The sequence below is a fragment of the Dasypus novemcinctus genome, chromosome 4 (genome assembly GCF_030445035.2).
Source record: "Dasypus novemcinctus isolate mDasNov1 chromosome 4, mDasNov1.1.hap2, whole genome shotgun sequence".
NCBI lineage: Eukaryota > Metazoa > Chordata > Mammalia > Cingulata > Dasypodidae > Dasypus > Dasypus novemcinctus.
In genome coordinates this window covers 47,773,340-47,794,073 of record NC_080676.1, presented here as the reverse complement: position 1 = coordinate 47,794,073, position 20,734 = coordinate 47,773,340, and the positions used below count along the sequence as shown (strand labels likewise).

The window sequence follows — 20,734 nt, the reverse complement described above, 5'->3', positions numbered from 1 at the left end:
AGATACAAGATCAATCAGTAAAGGACCCAAAATAAAAAATAAATCATATTTAGATTTTATTCTAGCATATGTTTAAAAATGCAGTACTATTGGTTCATAAATAAAGATTCTAAATCAATTTAATCTGATCTTCTATGGTGTGAATTCATCATTTTAATAAAGAAACAGGAATAATGGTGACATTTTAGAATGATTTTTCGATACAAGTGAAGATATAACGTATATTCTGCTTCCAACCTGGGCAGTTAATCTATCTAGTGGATCTATTGAACACTGAGCAGAATAGAGTGGTATTAACAAATATCATTGACTTGAAAAAATTCCACATCCTATTTTTTTTCCCCCCCCCCCCCCTAATTATTCAGCTTTTCTTCACAGGAGTCCTAGACCACAGCAATGTATATATATAATATACAGCACTCCCACACATCCACCAGAAAACCTTTTCCCTTCCACAGTGATACTCTTACGCCCTATTCATATCATATTTACTTAAAGTGATGTACAGAGTCTGAGACATTAGCTTTCTAACAAGGTGACATCTGTGTTTACATTATGGTGCATACTTTAGGATACACAGTTCTTTACATTTTTAGTTATCCTATGTTTTACATTATGGTTTACATTATCAGTCTGTCATCTCCTATATGTTATGGTGTAATATTACATGTTTTATATCCATCCTTGTGTACTCTCAAGAAACTCCTCTCTTACCCCCCATTTACTTTGGTTCCACACATTTAACGTCCATTTTCCCTTCCACCTTGGTGCCCTCAGTGATAGCCAACCTCCGTTTCCTGAGGAGCCACTTCCAGAGATAGATGGAATAGTGTTCAGGGCCTAACTTGCTCAACTGCCCCAATGCCCTGGGAGCCACCCTTTCTCTCGAGGGATACAGTTCCCTCTATTGGATGGCATTAGTCCTCCCGCAGAGGTGCTCAAAGATGTACTTACCAAATCCAATGGATGTGTCATGATGATGGGAACGAGTGTTGTTGGGGGGGGGGAGAGGGGGGGTGGGGGGGTGGGGTTGAATGGGACCTCACATATATATTTTTAATGTAATATTATTACAAAGTCAATAAAAAATAAAAAAATTAAAAAAAAAATATCATTGAAATGGCACTGAATCAAAAAAAAAGAGAAATAGAAATTGTAGTTATAGTATCAGAATAATAATAATAATACTGACTTCTCCTACATTTACTTTAATGAGTATATTCATGAAGTTCAAACTCTATCCTATGAAGTAGTTCTATTATTTTCATAACAGCCTTCTAAAGAATAGGGAGGATTATTTTTAAATTTATGGATATGGTAATGGAGAAAGAGAAAGTTAAATTGATTTTCATCTATTTATATATCTATCATCTATTTATAACTTTCTGTCATCATCTATTTCAATATCAAGGTATTTCATTTTCAACTGGATAGTCTGACCTTGTGGAGTGTCTATATATAAATTACCCCCTAAATTAAGATTTAGTTCTTATACCTTATATGCAGAAATCACTCTATGCTACTAAAGCTTTCCTTAATTCATGATCGAGTGCCCATTGCCTATATATTAATTTGGCAATTATTCAGGTATTACTTTGTGGCATCCTGTTGAACTGCTGTTTATGTACTAACTGCACCCACAGCATCATCTTGCTGACTGTGTCCTCCCAGAACAGAAATTGAGGACCATTGGCTCTAAGACTTGGTTCACCGATAGATGTGTTTAGTTTGATATATATTTTTAAAGTTGGGATCAATGTGCACAGAATTTAATCCTTATTTCATGACATGCTTTCCTTGTAGAGCATGTGTGGCTCTCATATATTTAGCTGCCATTTAATAGGTTATTTTTTATTTTTTACTTTTTATTTTCATTAGAGAAGTTGTGAGCTTACAAAATAAGCATGCATAATGTGCAGAATTCCCATTCATCAGCCCACCACTAACACCTTGCATTGTTGGGGAACATTTGTTAAAAAGTGTGAAAGAACATCATCAAAATATTACTGCTAACTAAAAGTGCTGAAGAGAATGTGGAGCAATGGGAACACTTCACTGTTGGTGGACATGTAACTGGTTATTTTTACTATATCATAGCACCAGGAACCCTCCACTCAGTCATGAGACCAGACCTCAATAATAGGACACTAGGAAGTGCTATGGCTTGGGAAGCTCATGGAAATTGGGTTTAACTCTGATCAACTGCTGCATGCATAAATGCTGACCAAATATCTCTTGATCTTCCAATTGTTTAGTAGATGCTAGAACTTCAGCTTTTGATATGAATTCTCCCCTCCCAATTTTTAAGTGTTGGCAATTACTTTACATATTTTTTAAACTGTTGATCAGAATAAATGATCCATAGGGATATGCAGCAATAATGATGAATCTTAACAATATATTGAGTGAGAAATAAGCTCCCAAGAATTTCCCTTTAAAAGTAATATCTATGAGCTAAGAAAACCACCTAATCTTAGCCATTTAAAATGTCTTTTGAATTAAAGTAGTAATTCAAAAAATGGTCCACTGTGGCTGATCTATGAGGACTACATGATTGCTGCTTAGTGCCAGGTGGTGCCCAAGCATGGATAAGAAGGATTGACAATAAATACTGCACAACTCTTTGCCCTGGATGTTTCTGAATGTGCCCTTTAAAAAGCAGCAGTAACTATTTACCAAAATCACAGAAGAACTGTTCTCTGGGATAATTTATATCCGTTGTTCAATGCTTTAAATTCATTTAACCCATCTAGTTTTTACCCTAAAATACTCTGATTCTCTTTGTTTACATGGTCAAAATATATAGAAAAATTGAAGCATTTATCCAGACAATTTAGGCAAAGAGTTACAATATTAGAAATACAATTCTTTAATCGAAGCTGTATATTTTGACAGTTTACATCAAGTGAACATTCTTTATCCCTTTCAATTATTCATTTGTTCATTCATTGAAATATTTTTGAGTACCTATTATTGCTAGGCACTGCCCTTAGGTTGGTGTCATAATACCTGGCTCTCATTCGTAAAATTTATTCATTTTCTTCATATACTAAGCTCAAAGAAGAAAATTCTTACAGAACCAATTAATAAGGATTAAAAACACTTGTTTCTTATTGGCTTCAGATTATTATGCTTTTCATCTGGACATCAGCTCCAATCAACAACACAAATAATATCTAACTTCACCTGAAGAAAATAAAAGGGGATAAACATCCTTTAACAGCAAAATATAAGTGAAAACCCATTCAGTAATAATGCAGGCAAACAAACTGAATGCTGTGATTAGTTCATTTTGCAGGTACAGAAGTAGAAAAGCAAGCACAAATCTACAGGGAAATGTAGCATAACACCTGATGCAATAGAGAATTAAATAACTATGGATCACGGAAATGTTCACTAAGGAGAAGCCACCCAAGTGAATATTTGTAGTTTCAAGCTTTAACAGGTCTGAAGAAATATGCACTGACAGAATGTACACTTGTAAAAATAACAAATCAAGTTTATACCACTCTGAAAACCATAAAATATGGAGCACCACAGAATGTCCTGAAAACAATATATACATTAGATTTTTGAAAAATTTTAAGCATATTTTTAAATCACAAAAAGGCATTTATTTGTCTTGTGTCCTTTTCAGTTGACCAAGCCAAATACAGTTTAGGAACTTATGGACAGCTTCTGATTTTACTCCAGATATGAATGCTACAATGTCAGCACACACTGAATCTAATTTCAATTTCAAAAGAGTTGTTCCTAGAGAGCAATATCAAATGTAACACGGGATGGATTCCTTAGATGCTTAAAATATCATCACATCTTGGCTTATCATAAATATTCAAATCAAGTTTAGCAAATTAATAGTTAATATTTATTTCCACTGTCAATAAAAACAACTGAAACAAAATAAAGGAGGATAATGAGTAATTTTAATATGTGAATTTCTTTATGGTTTCATAATGTCAAAATGGAGAAAAGCACTATCAAAGGAAAGGAGAGAGAATCCTTTCTGATGGTTGTTAAGTCAAAATATTAATAAAAATTAGGTTACTTAATAAAATGCATATGGTCAAACAAGAGGAGGGAGTCCTTACAAGTTAGTCATAGACAATGAGAATTTAGAAGTGACTCCAAAGAACTACAGCTTTCATTCAGCAGCGTATAAAACTGACCATTTCAAAAGAAATTAAGTCCACACGAGGAAGTTGTGCATAAAAATATTGCACAGTCAATAGGAGACTACAAATAGGTATACGGGAAAATAATGTTGAAACTTTAGATAAGGAAATTCATTATTTTTAAAAAAACCTAAAAGGATAAATCTCTCCAAATTTAAAATTTAAAATAAAACTATTAGAAGGCACAGGCTCACTCCATTTTATTGCACTTCACAGATAGTATTGCTCATTGACAATGCTCCTAGTACCCAAGAGCTCTGTTGGGATGTACAATGAGATCAGTGTTGTTTTCACACTGCTAACACAACCTCCATTTTCCATCTCAGGGATCCAGGAGAAAATTTGACTTTCAAGTCTTATTATTTAAGAAATACATTCCATAAGGCCATAGCTGCCATCGACAGTGATTCCTCTGATGGTTCTTGGCAAAGTACATCAAAAATCTGGAAATAATTCATCATTCTAGATGCCATGCAGAACATTCATGATTCATGGGAGGAGATCCAAATATCAGCATTAACATAAATTTGGAAGTTGACTCAAACCCTCATGGATGACTTTGAGGGGCTCAAGACTTGAGTGAAGGAAGTAACTGCAGATGTGGTGGAAATAACAAGAGAATTAGAAGAGAAACCTGAAGATGTGGATCCTTTCCAGAAGGTCTGTTGTTGCAAGAATTGAGTGAGATATTTTGTTAAAGGTCTTATCACTGGGCCAGGACGGAATAGATTTTCAATCAATAGTATTTATTATATTATTTTCAGGGACTCAAGCATCCTGGGCAAAGATTGATCCTCCACCTTCTTGAGCAATCTTGAGATTGTAACCATGTATACAGTGGCTGTGAAACCAATATTATTGACAATACCTATTCCCTTGAATCCTGTGTACCATTATTTTCCATTGGAGAAGTGACAAGAATTGATTAGGAAAAATATTTTAAAAGGTGGTAGCACCAAAAGAATCAGAAAGAGTTATGTATACCCAAGGAAGAAAAAATTCTCCTGAAAGAAAGTGATCTGGTGCCGCTGATATAAGTTAGTAGCTAAACACGTTGCTCCAAATAGAAATTGCTACATACAGTCCATTTCAATTTCTCCCTCCTTCTCACCTTCCACAACAGTCTGCCACAACTTAAGTCCTATCAATTATACCTTTCTAACTTATTTCTTAGGTTCTCTTTTTCCTTAGCTTTATCTTACTTGTCTGGACACAAGTGCACATATTATTTTTCAACTGTATTTATACAATAGCCTCCTCACTGAACTCCAATTCATTGTCTTGCTGCTAGTAACAACATGAAAAGACACATTGTGCTGCTCATTCTTTCCTACTCTTGCCACTAGATACATCCGAAAAACACGTATCAAGTCATGTAATTTCTTAATCAGAAGAAATAGCTGGTGGCTTCCTATTGGCTTTGGAATAATGTCTAAACCTTTCAGCAGAGCATTTTATACCCTTTCTTATCTGACCCTAATTCCATGCAACTCATTTCTGTACAGGCTATGATCCTGCCAAAAGAAACTATTAATCCTAACCCTGTTGACTTGCATCCACAAACATCTCAATATCTTTCCACTTCTCCCCCATCTCCAAAAATCCTATCATCTGTGAGTTTGCACTCAAATACTACTTTCTCTCTGAAGCCTCTTTTTGTATCCTAGTTAGATGAAACAAGGAAAAAGAAAAAGAAAAGAACTATTTCTGGACATCTACAGCTCATCAAATATATTTCTATTATATTATTTCTTTCATATGTACTTATACTTAATTTTTCTAGGTTTCTAGCCTGTATTAGATGTTGAATTTTTAAAGTAAATATTATAAAATAAAATATGTACATATAAAGTCAGGATTTATGCCCTAATGAGATAGTTTTTGGATCCCCAGTGTACTCCCTGGTGTTGTGTGCAAAAGGAACACTCAGTTCTAAACATTCAGTGGAAAGTTTTTTTTTCCCTCCACCTCTTATGGTATATGTGTATAAATTTAACAGGTAAATGTACAACTATGCCATATGGCACAAATTATAAGGATATGTGATGTTGGGGGCTTTATGTGAGTTTCTAATTGGCAGTAATATTGATATACTGTGTACAATAATTTACCACACTGCTAATACTCCGCAACATAGTGAAAAGCCTCTGATTCAAGGGCATAAATTCTTATAAAATACAGTTGGGATATATTATTTTACAGTATTGTAATTGCATGTTTGATAACTTGTCAATTCACTGGAACGTTTAGTTGCTAATAACTTATTCTTGCACCTTTGTATTTAAGATAAAATCAGTTCCAGTTTTTGCAAAATCTGATAGAAAGATTCTCTGGGTATATGAGATGATCTTTCCTAAAGGAAAATTTTAGACTTGAGGAAAGGATGATATTAGGATAAGTAAGACTGAGACTATATCTATAAAACTAACTATTTTGAAATATTTTTAAAAGGACATGTAGAATGTTACAGCAATTATTACTTTTTAGAATATTCTCTTTCTCCAGTCCAAGTTTCTTGAGGAAATTGCTTTCCCTTTCTAATCAGTTTTGTGCTTAATCAAAACTGTTCTTGAAACATTTCAACAAATGTGACACACCAGGAACTTCTATGTGAAAAAACGAAATGTTACTCACTATGACTAATTTCTAATGAAAATAAACCCAAATGTCAAAACAATGCAGAAGTTATTAAGTACAACTGCAAGCTGAGGAAAAGATTTACAGTTCCTCCCAATTCCCCATTTATTTTATAGCTGCCATATGAGATAGTACTTCTGGATGAAAGCTGCATTGATAAAGAGGTTTAATTGTCTATCAATGTGCCTTATGGTGAAGTTGCTTCATTTAAGCCTGAATCTCATTACCAGTTCAATTCTCCAGACTCCCCTACATCTTAAGGCGGTGTTTAATTAGAGTAGCTGTGGCAATGAAGGCAAATATAGCACGCTTTCTCTTCTCCCTGTTCTCTTAAGAATCCAATAGACTATTGATTTTCTATCCTCACATAGATCAGGCATCATTCAATCCTGATATTAGCTGTCCAGTAACTAGAATTCTGCTCTGATGGGCTGTCAACACTGTCAAGGCCACCCAATCAACCAATCAACAGCTAGGTAGCACCTGCAATTCGGGATCTCTGGGAATCAGACGCCACAATTTTGTTCTTTGTTATTTTTTCTTCAGAGAAATTTCTATTTCTATCATCATTTTTCTTATTTAGCATTTGAATAAGGCTTTCATTTCCTAACAACTATACTTGGAAAGAGGTGTTTGCACTTGAAAGTTTGATTGTGTTATCTGCAGACAAGCCATAATTTTACTCAAAACTAATTCTACCCCTTTCCACATCTGTAATATTTTGAAAATAATCTGACACTATAAACAGTTAGAACTTGTCAAAGCAAATAGATCCTTCTAATTTTAGAAAAAAAGATCTTTATTAATTTCAACTATGGTTTTAAGAGATGATTATCATATTAAACAGCAAAGGGGGAAAATGAACTTATCATTCACCCCACTGAACACACACATGAAAGAGCAACAGTTAAACCAAGAGAAGGAAAAAAATAAGTTTGCCTTTGAATTTTTAAAATTCAACTTAGGAGGAATTACACTCAGTAACATCTTCATCATTGAAAAGAATGACAACCACAAAGCCAGCTTCAGAAGGTGGAAAGTTTGAATTTTTGCATATAATCTTTGAATACAATTTTTGCATACCCTTCGTCATTTTTAAGAGTTAGAGTTCAGGTTCTCTGCTGGAATGCCATTGCTTCTCACATCTTTCTTCTTGTTGAAGTCTTTCTTATTCAAGGACCATTTCATTGTGAACATTCCCAGATCTATCTAGTAGAAACAAGTGCTAATGCTATACTGTTTCTTTTGTTCCTTATTTATTAAGGCATTTATAATAAATAGCATGGCTTCTATTGAAAGTATTTTTTCTTCCCTTGGGGACACATAATTTCTCATTCATTCATTCATTCATTCATTTAACTACTCAGGTACTTACTCTTTTAATCTTTCTTAATACATTTGGTAAACATTTACTACAAATCTATAATTTGGCATCTGCTGTGTTAGGTGTGGAGGAAAATTATGAAGTTCACCGTCCAGTGAAGGAGATACCGTGTAATTACAATACAGTGCCATTGGGAAACGGACTTTGGCCCAGTGGTTAGGGCGTCTGTCTACCATATGGGAGGTCCGCGGTTCAAACCCCGGGCCTCCTTGACCCGTGTGGAGCTGGCCATGCACAGCGCTGATGCGCGCAAGGAGTGCCGTGCCACGCAAGGGTGTCCCCTGCGTGGGGGAGCCCCACGCGCAAGGAGTGCGCCCGTGAGGAAAGCTGCCCAGTGTGAAAAGAAAGTGCAGCCTGCCCAGGAATGGCACCACCCACACTTCCCATGCCGCTGACGACAACAGAAGCGGACAAAGAAATAAGACGCAGCAAATAGACACCAGGAACAGACAACCAGGGGAGGGGGGGGGAATTAAATAAATAAATAAATCTTTAAAAAAAACAAAACAATACAGTGCCATTATTATCAGCTAAAAAATCATAATGTATTGAGAGCCCACAAAGTACTTGGTACTAAGCTTTGGTCTAATTTAAAATGACAAATCACCAGAAGTTAGATATTATTGTCCTAATATTATCAATAAGGAAATTGCAGCCAAAGAGATGAGTGACTGCTTCTGTTCGTATCACATAGTTGATAGACTGTAGAAGTTTGGAAACAAAAGTCCATTACATGGGAGAATTCACTCCAAACAGAGATATTTTCAGTTTCAAAACTTTCAAACAGTATTTCTCAGTGCTCCCATATGCATGCAAACAGACCTGATTAACTCCAAAACCATCATGTTCTTGGGTTCTTGTGGCATAGAGAGCTATGGAGACTATAGAAGCACAATGGCCATGTAGTATATTATCCAAATCAGGACAATAAATTATATTGCATGGGAAAGGGGGATTGCTAATCAAATAGGATGCTGAAAAAGTAGACATAAATTGGAACTGTCCCTGGTAAACCAGAACAAATGGTCGCTATCTACTAGAAAAGCCACCTTCCTTACCCCTTTTAGGGATTTTAGACTTCCAGCAGCAGGTAACTTTTGCACAGAAATAAGGGAATTTTGGAGAAAGAAAGTAAAGTGCCTTTTAGAAATAAAGAAGAACATGTGGAATAGAGAGGATGGTTCGTTGGGAGAACCACACATAAAATTCATTGTGGTTGGAAGTCAGGATATGAAGTAAACAGGTGAGAGTGGAGAAATTGGAGGGTAATTCACTGTTGGCAGGGTCAGATCTTGAGAGACCTTACATGCCACACTGGAAAGGTTTGACTTCATTCAAAAGCCATGGAGAGCATAATAAAAAAGTATTTAAATTTTAAATACTTTTAATTTAAAAAATTTTTTTTGTATTTTATATATTATTTTTAAGGCATCATTATTATTGCATTTTCTTATTATTTTTATGTGGTTATTATCTTGGCTTCATCTTTGAAAAGGTTTGGATCACAGAAGGGTCACAACTGTGGGAGGGGAGGAACACTGGTGTGGGGTTTTGGTGATGGGGGGGGTGCATGGGAGAGGGTTTACCTGGGGCATGCCTCTGTGAATGTGTTCAAGTGTTTCTGGGCCATTGTCAAGGTGGTTGGAGATCCACACAATAACCAAAAGAATATCGAATTCCCGTCCTGGGGAGCTCTGCCACATTCTCTAATGGGACAGCAAGAATCCCCTGGGTAGAGGGACTGTGCCTAGTGAAGAAAGATGGATCATTGTGCCAGGCTCTTGATATTGATAATTGTACTTATGAACCTTTTCTTTTGAAATTGAAACCTAGTCTAGTATGATATGTTGCCTAAGAGTTACCTCCTGAGGGTCTCCTTGTTGCTAAAATGTGGCCTCTCTCTAAACCAAAGTTAGCGTATTAATACACTACCATAACCCAATATATGATGTGAGTCCCGGAGATGAGATTCCCTAGCACCGAGGGATTATTACCAAGTGCCAACTAGCGATGTACCTGGAAAAAAATCCTTGACCATGAGGGCGAAATAGTAAATACATATGAGTTCTTATGGCTGAGAGATTTCAAAGTGAATCAGGCAAGAGAATTACATCCATTTGCCCCAAGAGATCTAAGCCTCCTCTCAATTAGAGGCAGAGTGGGCATCACCATCCCCAAACCCTCAAGACTGGGGAATGAACAATGGACTACAGTAGACATTATTATTCTAGCAATGGAAGAACTTTCATCATTGATATAAAGGCAGTGGCCACCAGAAGTTCTGAGGGTAGGGAGGGGGAAGAATAGGTGCAATATGGGGGTATTTGGGGACATTGGAATTGTCCTGCATGACATTACAATGATGGATACAGGCCATTATATATTTCATCATAACCTACAAAATTGTGCAGGACAAAGTATAAACTATAATATAAACTATAGTCCATGGTTAGAGGCAATGCTTCAATATGTGTTCATCAACTGTAACAAATGTACCACACTAATGAAGGGGGCGGGAGGGAGCAAGGCATATGGGAATCCTCTTTATTTGCTACGTAATATTTATGTAATCTAAAGTTTCTTTAAGGAAAAAAAAAAGCCATTGCAAGACTTTAAACCTGGAGAGATGAGATCAACCATGCATTTTTTGGGAGGATTACTCCAGTAATGGGGCAGAGCTCTATAAATGTTTAACTAAATTTATGAAAATAATTTCACTTAATGGTAGATATATATATATATACACACAAGCGAATAGCCTTCTTTAACAAAAATTTGTTGATTCATGCCAAATTCAAAACCATATTGAAGGATTCTGTAGTTATCTATAGTTTTTGGCACTGAGAAATAAAAACAAAAATAAAAGCACAAGATTCTATTGTGAGTTTTCATTTTATGTAAAACTCTAAAAAATCAAGGAAGATTTTTTCCCCCATTTCATGCTCAATAATGAACACAAATCCCATGTTTAATGCAAAACTTGAATAAATTAAATTATACCTCTCATGGTCTACAGAAATGTCTAAGAGCCACCAAAGATTAAAGAAATTTCTAAGGCATGTCTTTTAAGATGATGCATCAACGTGACAAACGGATGCCATGAGGAATTCCCTGTCTCAGCAAAAAAAGATCAGAATTGCATCTCATCCATATGTGAATACTGAGAAACAGTTTAAAAGTTTTGAAACAAAAGTCCATTACATGGTAGAATTTACTCCACAGATATTTTCTCAATTTCTCTCCCTTTAAGATAAATGAGTCAAAACAAGTTTTCTTTTCACAGGGGAGTCTATTTCAAGTCAGCAAAATTTTTTTGAACTTTTTACTTACAAGAGTAATTAAATCTTCCCTTTTAATTCCTTTACCATGTTGTAGTAAACAGTTAAAATGATGTCATGTATTGCAAGTGAAAATAATCACTGATCCTTATCACCAAATAAGTTTTAATCACTTTCTGAAACCAGTTACCTAAGTACCAAGTATGGAAAAATATTCTCTTGTTTTTTTCCCCCAATGCTTCTCCACATTCCTACCGCCCTGCAATAGTGACATACATCAACTCCAGCTCACAGAAGAACACTCTTCCTTTTTTTTTTTAAGATTTTGGGACTGGGGATTGAAACCCTGGCCTTATATATGGGAAGCCAGTACTCAACCACTGAGCCACATAAACTCCCCTGCTTTGGTTTTTTCATTTGTTTGCTTGTTCATTGTTGTTGTTTTTTTTTGTTTTTAGGAGGCACTGGGAACTGAACCCAGGAACTTCCAAATGGGAAGCAGGTGCTCAACCACTTGAGCCACATCTGCACCCCAGAAGGATACTCTTGCATCTGCACCATCAACCACAGTTCGAATTCACCTTTGGACTCATTGTGATATTCAGGCCCTAGATTATTTTCTAGCTTCCTGTCAATTGACATTTACATCCCTAGACTACCCTTTTCAGCCACAATGCCATTTACAAACCTCTTTTTATTTTTTTAAAGATTTGTTTTATCTTTTTTTCTCCCTTTCCACCCCTCCCCCTACCCCCGCCCCAGTTGTCTGCTCTTTTTTGTATGCTTCTGTTGTTGTCAGTGGCACAGGAAACTATTTTTCTTTTTGTTGTTGTTGTTGTCGTTGTGTCATCTTGTTGTGTCAGCTCTCCGCGTGTGCAGCGCCATTCCTGGACAGGCTGCACTTTCTTTTGCCCTGGGCAGCTCTCCTTACGGGGCGCACTACTTGCGTGTGGGGCTCCCCTACGTGGGGGCACCCCTGCGTGGCAGGGCACTCCTTGCACGCATCAGCACTGCGCATGGGCCAGCTCCACACAGGTCAAGGAGGCCCCGGGTTCGAACCACGGACCTCCCATGTGGTAGGCGGATTCCCTATCCACTGGGCCAAGTCTGCTTCCCTCTTTTTTATTCCTTAGAATCTCAGGGAAGGCCTTCATAAGAACTGATAATATCACACATTTAAGGGAAATCTATGCATAAGGAATTTCTAAAGATATTTTCAGATGAAACCAAGTATGACTACCAAATAAAACTGACCACTCTCCCCTCACATATCTTAAATTCTGGAGATCCTACACAAACATAAACACTGCAGATTAGCAGATGTACTAGCATGGCCTATATCATGGCCTGATAATTGTAGCAGGAAATAATATATGAAATTTTTAAAGTGTTTAGGTATAAGTTTCAAATTATTTAAAAATATTTATACGTGCATTATCATATTTATAGCTCATTTGTGAGATTGGGTCAGGTGGTTATCATCTTTATAGATAAAGAGCTGAGACTAAAATATCTGTTTCATAACTCAACTTGTTTTTCCTTGGTCAATTGACCTTTGGTTTTACTTTTGTTTTAAGAGATGTTTTTTGTACTTTCCAGTTTTAATGAAAGTAATTTATTTTTATTATGACTTTCAGAATTTCACAGCAGGAACTCCAACTTAGTCAACATCTTCATTTTGTGGCATTTTCATTCATTTAATGGGATCTTACTTAAGTTAACAATGTCTAAATTCACAATAAATGAATAACCAGTCTTCTATGTAATAAATTTTCTAATGGCATATGCATTTTTCAGGTATGATTCATGTTTGTTCTTTGTTTACAGCACTCATTTGCTTTATATGTGGTTGTTTACACTGGGAGATATTCTACTTATTATTATTTTAATAGTCTATACCTTTGCTACCCAAAGTGTGATTTGTAGACCAGCAGCATTTATTGGAGTCAGTCAGAAACATGGCATCTCAGTTCTAACCCCAGACTGATTACATTAGAATATGAATATAAACAAGAGCCACAAGTGATTAAGTCGCACATGGCAGTTTGAGAAGCTCTGCTTTACCACTCTATTGGCTTACACCTGGATAAGACTGCATAAAGCTGAGACTACCGACTTGAAAAAATTTTGAGGCAGCAGATTTCCCGAATTTGGTAAAATACATTCTTTGCTGAGCCTCCTATTACCATCACCAAGCACCTTCCTGGATAGGTATAGAAGCATATGGACATTCCTATGATTTAATTAGTACATAAAAATAAATTTACACCTTGATTTTTCCCCTTTTATTGTAACAACAAATTTTACAAATTTGTGAATTACAAATTGTGAAATATAGACAATCAAATGCAGTAAGTACAGAGACACAAATGAAGGACAACTGTTCCGGGAGGCTAATGAAACTCTCTATGGCAATCACCCCAATCCTGGATAATCTCATTAAGAGCTTTACTGCAAGTAGAAACAAATTAGTAACATTATGAAGGTGATTTGTATTCAAATTTCCTTTTTATTTTTCATGTGAATATGTTTGTTTTGGTCCAACATTTATGGGAAATGCTTTGATTTTATCAGATGAATGGTAATACCACCTCAGTCAAATGCTGCAGAGAGAGTGCTTAGAGGACAAGTTGATAAAACAGCTAATCCAGACACATGCTTAGAGTTACATTAGTTAAAGGGTGGGCAGTTATGCTGGTAAGTATGGAGAGCTAATGAGTAGGTATCCTTGTCGCTAATAAGAGGGTATACCACACCTCTGAACCACTTCCTTGAGAACTTGATCTTTCTACGAAATTCCAAGAGCTAAAATAGTTACTCTTTATAAGTGCTTCTTTTGTAAATCCAGAGCAGAGATTTTTTCCTTTATATATTATGTTTTTATACACAGCTGGATACACTGACTCCAAAACACTAGATAATTGTGCCCCATATTCATATCAATTGAAATAATTTTGGATTTAATTATTGACTATTCAAGAGGTTGAATGAATGACTGGCAGAATTATCTGTTTTTAACATGGACTTGATAGAAATTACTCACATACATTATATTAATACATAGAAACGATTCTTTGCAGATCCAAATCCAAATAAGTTTAAAGGCTTCCTCTTGGGCAATGAATATTCCATTTGACAATCTGCACTGATCAAATAAAATGAACAACTGCCAAGTTCACAGCTTGCTGTTTTGTGAGTAGACAGTCCAAAATTATTTGCATCCATTCACTAATTTCTGCCCTGAGGAATAAATATGAATGATTTCTAAAAAGTGGTATGAGTTCTAAACAGAGCTATATTTAAAATTTTGAGTAGTTACAAAAAAGAATGATTAGGCTTTGAAATTCTTTGCTATCAATGGAAATTTCCCATCTGCTTATTAAAAAAATCAGAAAATTGGATAATTATAATCATTTATATGTAGCTAGCATCTTTCTACAATGGTACTCTTAGGTCCATTGTCTCATTAACCTTCAACTTATTCCCTTTGGAATTTTCAGTGGTGGAGTGGTGGTAAAAACCACTCACTATTCATTTATTTATTTATTTATTTATTTATTTATTCATTCATTCATTCATTTACATTTATTTCACTCCTTGTTGTTCACTCTTAATTATATACATGACCTACATATTTATTTGGAGGTTTCCAACTGTAGAATTTATGTCTTCAAATTGACGTTGGATCTGTTTTTGGATTTTGGTTAGTGTAGGTATAGCCATAGTCTCTTAACACCCCTTAGCAACTAACACTTCAGTTCAGAATAGTTTTTATGATTAAGTCTTTGCAATTACAGGTCATTTTTAAATGTGTGTACTCTCTTTAAGAATGAAGGGGACCTGGATATTAAACTATTCTGTGAACATTAACATTTAGTGACTGATCATTATGTACTAGTGTGGTCAATTGAATCATGAACTGCAGAAGAACATGTTCTTAATCTGAACCCACTTCTCTGGGTGTGAAGCCATTGTAAATAGGACCTTCTGAAGATGTTATTTTTAGTTATGGTGTGGCCCAGCTGAATGAGGGTGAGTCTTAACCCTGTTACTGCAGGTTTTATGGAGAAGGCCATGGGGAGGAAGTCACAGGAGGCAGAAAAACCTGGAAGTTGAAGGAACCTGGAAAAGAAAGATGAGGACATTGCCTTGTGCATTGCAATGAGACAGAAAAAAACACGGATGAAGGATTGCTGGCAACCAGCCCAGAAAGCCACGGTCTTTGTGGAAAAAACATCACAAAAATCGATGCCTCGATTTTGGACTTCTCCTAGCATCAACCATGGATTGTTGCTAAGCCAATCCATTTCATGGTATTTGAGATTACAGTCAGGAAATATATCATATGAGGTGACACTCACCTGTAAATTTAGATTGTAAAAGGAAAATAAGTCTGGATAAACGAGTCAAAAGGTAGGAGGCATCAATGATAGGAAAACCAGATTCTTAAGAGACATTCTCAGGGACAGAATGGAGCAATTCTGCCATCTGGTTATCCTGTTCCACATCAACATGATTAAAACCAGAGGCATAAAGGACCTGAGCTACATTGTTTGCAAGGGAATTTATTTGCATGCTTATTTATCAACAATGCTATTTGTTGGCATAATCTGAGTTTATCAAGTTACAAAATTAATGTTTCTATACTAACATAAAATTAGTGCCTACAACAGGCTAGGGCCTACACTAAATGCTGAGGTTGTAGTGACAATATTGCAGGTCTCTGCCTTCAAGGAATCTATTGTCCACTGAGGACTCAGACAAATGCATTATGGGTGAGATTGGAATAGAAATGAGAGGCACTGACCCAGCCTGGGAGAATTAGAGAGTTTCTAAAAGAACTTGAAATGAACCTTGGAAAGAGGAAGGCAGAGAAGGGCACCTTGAATTAGTGTGGTCAGATGATATTTTGATTCTTAACTACAATTGCTTTACCATTTCTTAGGGAAGCAGAAGAAAGGACATGAAATCAAGAGTTTCTACATCTGTGATGGTCCTTTAATGTTCCAAGTCAGATGTCTTAATTTTTTTTTTAAAGAGTTATTTATTTATTTAATTCTCCCCCTCCCCCGGTTGTCTGTTCTCTTGGTCTATTTGCTGCGTCTTTTTTCTTTGTTCGCTTCTGTTGTCGTCAGAGGCACGGGAAGTGTGGGCGGCGCCATTCCTGGGCAGGCTGCACTTTCTTTCGCGCTGGGCGGCTCTCCTTACCGGGCGCACTTCTTGCACGTGGGGCTCCCCTACACAGGGGACACCCCTGTGTGGCAGGGCACTCCTTGCGCGCATCAGCACTGCGCATGGGCCAGCTCCACACGGGTCAAGGAGGCCCCGGGTTTGAACCGCGGACCTCCCATGTGGTAGATGGACGCCCTAACCACTGGGCCAAGTCCGTTTCCCAGATGTCTTAATTTTTTACATAATTCATGTCTACATAGAGGAAATAGGGAGTCAGCACTCCGGAATGTGATGAATGACAAGTTCCTGTGGACAAGCTAGGCAAGGAATTTCTCTCAATCTAATGAAGTTACAACAAGCCACTTGAAGGGTCATGCCAGGAGAAATAATTTAATAGTATGGAGGGAGAGATGAGTAAATGCTTATACATTTGGGAAGAAGTTTCTGTTTTCTTTTTTTGTTACTTCAAACTTTTCCCAAAATAAGCAATATCCACATACAGTATTATCAAGCAAAAAGAATCATCAATTTTCACTTCCCCCTTTCACATCAACTTTGAAAACTCACATTGGCAATTTTTATACATTAGTCATTGGTACATTCTTATGGTTGGATTTACTTTATATTTTCTTAATGCTCACAAAAATAACTGTATAGATACGCATAGTAGCCCTCATTATTAGGAAACTAAAAGAGCATATGGGTAACAGTGATTGAGAAGAGAAAGGAGGCCTAGATCTTAAATAAGGCACTGGGTTCCTGGAGCCTCCCAGGCCACATTCACTCTGCCTGCATCTCTGGTAGATCAGTAATGAATCCATGTTAGGAAACATCTCTCTATTGCTTATTGCTTTTCTAAATTGCCTAGGTAAGTACCATCCCCAAGAATCTTTAAGCTGATACTAGGCTGGACTGGAGATTGCCCACTGATGACTCCGTTACTCCAGACCCTCATTGATTTCTGAGTTCAGGGATCCTTTGCAAGGATGGGGCATGAGGCATAGAAGGAGTCTATTTGTTCTTTCTCCTTGGGGTTGGCCCTGATGGGAATGAATTCTGACCTCCCTCTAGAGCCTGCAGTGCATGGTCAGCTTTTCCCTTTAGCCATGTAAATATTAATAGAATTTCTAAAGCACTGCATATTTGGATTTTAAAAGATTGTTTCAATATAGATAAATAAACTGTGTAGCTTGAGAAAAACAGCATTTCCTAGTTGTTTTATTTGGTCTTGTTTGGTCTTCTAATTTCAGACTCTTTTGATCTTAGATGAATATGAATATATAGAACTCTGTCATAATATGCATGATATTCTTTGTGACCCTTTTGACAAATAGTATTCAGATGAATATATTGCACAACCACATTCCAGGAAATGGATCCTTAATGCCAAAAACCAAGAAACTATATGCCCATTCCCAACTAGATAAACTTATTAGGAGAATAAAGCCAATGGGAACCTCATTTTCCTCAAAACCATTTGTCAAAATTTCCCTCAAAGAAGCCTGTAGCAGTTTATTATTATTGATGAATTCCAAAAAGAAATATTGGATTATGCTTGTAATTTGATCTGTACCTGGGCATGATTGAGTTAGATTAGGGGTGGGAACTCACAGATAAAAGGCGTGGCAAAGAACAGAGTTGAGGGTTTCTGATGTTGGAGTTTTGATGTTAGAGTTTGATGCTGAAGACTTAAGCTGGAGCCCTGGCAAGTAAGTTCACAGAGGAAAGAGAAGCAAGACCCAGGAAGAAAGGAACCTTGAACCCAGAGAAAAGCAAGCCCCAGGAACGTAGGAACCCAGGAAACCTGAACCCTCATAGATGTTGGCAGCCATCTTGCTCCAAATAAACTTTGGTAAGGCAAGTAACTTTTGCTTTATGGCCTGGTATCTGTAAGCTCCTACCCCAAATAAATACCCTTTATAAAAACCAACCGATTTTTGGTATTTCGCATCAGCACTCCTTTGGTCGACTAATGCAAAGCCCTTCTGAATTCAGTAAAGCTTGTGAAAATATTTATTTACTTCTGGATTTGTTGCTGCAAAAATATGGTAAGAGATATAACTTGGTACAGATAATTGATGCTCTATAAATAATATTTCCATGGTTATACTGTTTAAATTATTTAAGTGGACTTTTGAAAGTTTTAGAATACTACAGAATATAGGTTATATTTACATTTGTTAAATCAGCCCATGTAGTGTGGAGGGCCCTTCAGGAGTCATCATGAGACATGCGAGGGAGGCCAAGTGACTAAGGTTCCCAGTTCTTCCCCATAACTGTTTTAATCACAATAGTTTCACTTTTATCTATTTCATACATTGGATGTCCATTAAAAATGCCATATCAAAGACTACTATGCTGCTAAAAATGTTCAAAAATCTACTCCTTATATATGGTGCTTAAAGTAATGTCTCTAAACTATTATAGTTACATATAGGCTCTTGCACAAGAAAGTGATTCCCCTACCATATATACACAATCTGATTTAGTAAGCATCATTGCAATTGTTAGTGACTTTCCAGGAAGGCAATATACAAGATGTGTGAAGACTGCCCTTAATTTGATTTTCATTGGCAACCTGTTTGTTACTAAAATTAGATTTCTCTTCTTGAATGTAATCCACCTCCATACCCCTGTAATTTATTTTTCACAAGGCACCTTTATAACTTTTATTTTTGAAACTTCTTCAGCAAACTCAGGGTCTATTTGTCTATTTCTCCAGCCTTGTCAAGCAACCCTTGACCCACTCTTTTATTTCAGCCATTGTGGTTGTGAAGACACAATATGGCAAGGGTCCAGAGGCAGGAAAGGGCTTGTCATCAGTCCCTCCCATCCCTCCCACAGGCACACAACTGTCTCAAAGAAGGAACTTAGAACATTTGATAGGATGGCTGTATGCCCCATGAACCCTTCTTACCCGTCCCTGGCAGTGCCAAGTGGCCATGTGCTACAGGTAAACCTTCTCTGATCATCCTAACCTCCATATCTCTTTCTATTTTGATTAGGTCTATCATCTTCAAAAGGAGGACTACTCAAGTCCCACACCTGCTGAAATGAAAAAAACTGTAGCCTTTGCAACTGGCTTACCACTGGCTTCCCTTTTCTAGTTGAAAATATATGCTCAAATTTTGCATGTGTGTGTGTAAAGGCAAGGAATGCTGAGCAAAAATCGCAAATTTATTTTTCCTAGAAACACAGAGGGAGAATATTTATCAAAGTTTAATAGGGTATAGCAAAGGAGTCCTAAAGAATAAATAATAGGTACTGCTGTTTACACCCCCAGAACAGACTGCTGAAAAGAGAGAGAACTATCAGGCTTAGTAGGTTTTATGATGGTAATGTTTGAATGTTGACCAAATTAGAACAAACTATAAGACAAGGGATCTGAAGATATTTTATAAATATAAGTCATCATTATTACAAATTATAACTTGGCTCTTTAAACACAAACAGAAACTGCTGAGTCTTATGTCAACTATTATAACACTTAGCAGGAACCATGTGTTTGTCACTGTTATTAGGCACCATGATAACTCTTAAGATTCTTATAATTTAGTAGGGGATATAAGCATAAAAATAAGAATGGAGAGACTCTATAGATAGTAGTTAACATAAATTTTCACGTTAAAGACAAATAAATATTAAATAAAAGAGAACAAAAGAGGCTCTGAGAAGGAAATCTATTCAAATGTATAGAGTGAAGAAGATGAAGGACCAAAATATGATCCCCATATTTACTTTCAACCTAGAGGTCAGTCACTGGAGGGGAACAAAAAATAAGTAAAATAATAGATAGATAATTACAAAATGAGATAAATACTATGAAGGAAAAGGAAAGGGTAGAATAGTTGGTACATATTTTAGATAGAGTAGTCAGGGATGTCTCCTGTGATGATGTGATAACTAACCTGAGAACAAAAAGATGAGAAGGAGCTGGACATATGAAGATTATTCTAGACAGAAAAAAATAGGTTATCTGAGGATCCTTAGACCCATGAAAGCTTGTCTATTTTCTCAATTCAAGAACAGTTCAGTGTAAGATGAAATTGACCAACATGTTAAGTTTGCAATTGCAAAGATATCTAAAT

At 36.4% G+C, this 20,734-nt stretch overlaps 1 protein-coding gene across 21 annotated transcripts in view; it reads right to left on the bottom strand.

Moving 5' to 3' along the window:
• NLGN1 (neuroligin 1) overlaps positions 1-20,734 on the bottom strand; it is a 913,900-nt gene that overhangs the window by 169,816 nt on the left and 723,350 nt on the right. The gene's annotated exons all lie outside the window — the stretch shown is intronic.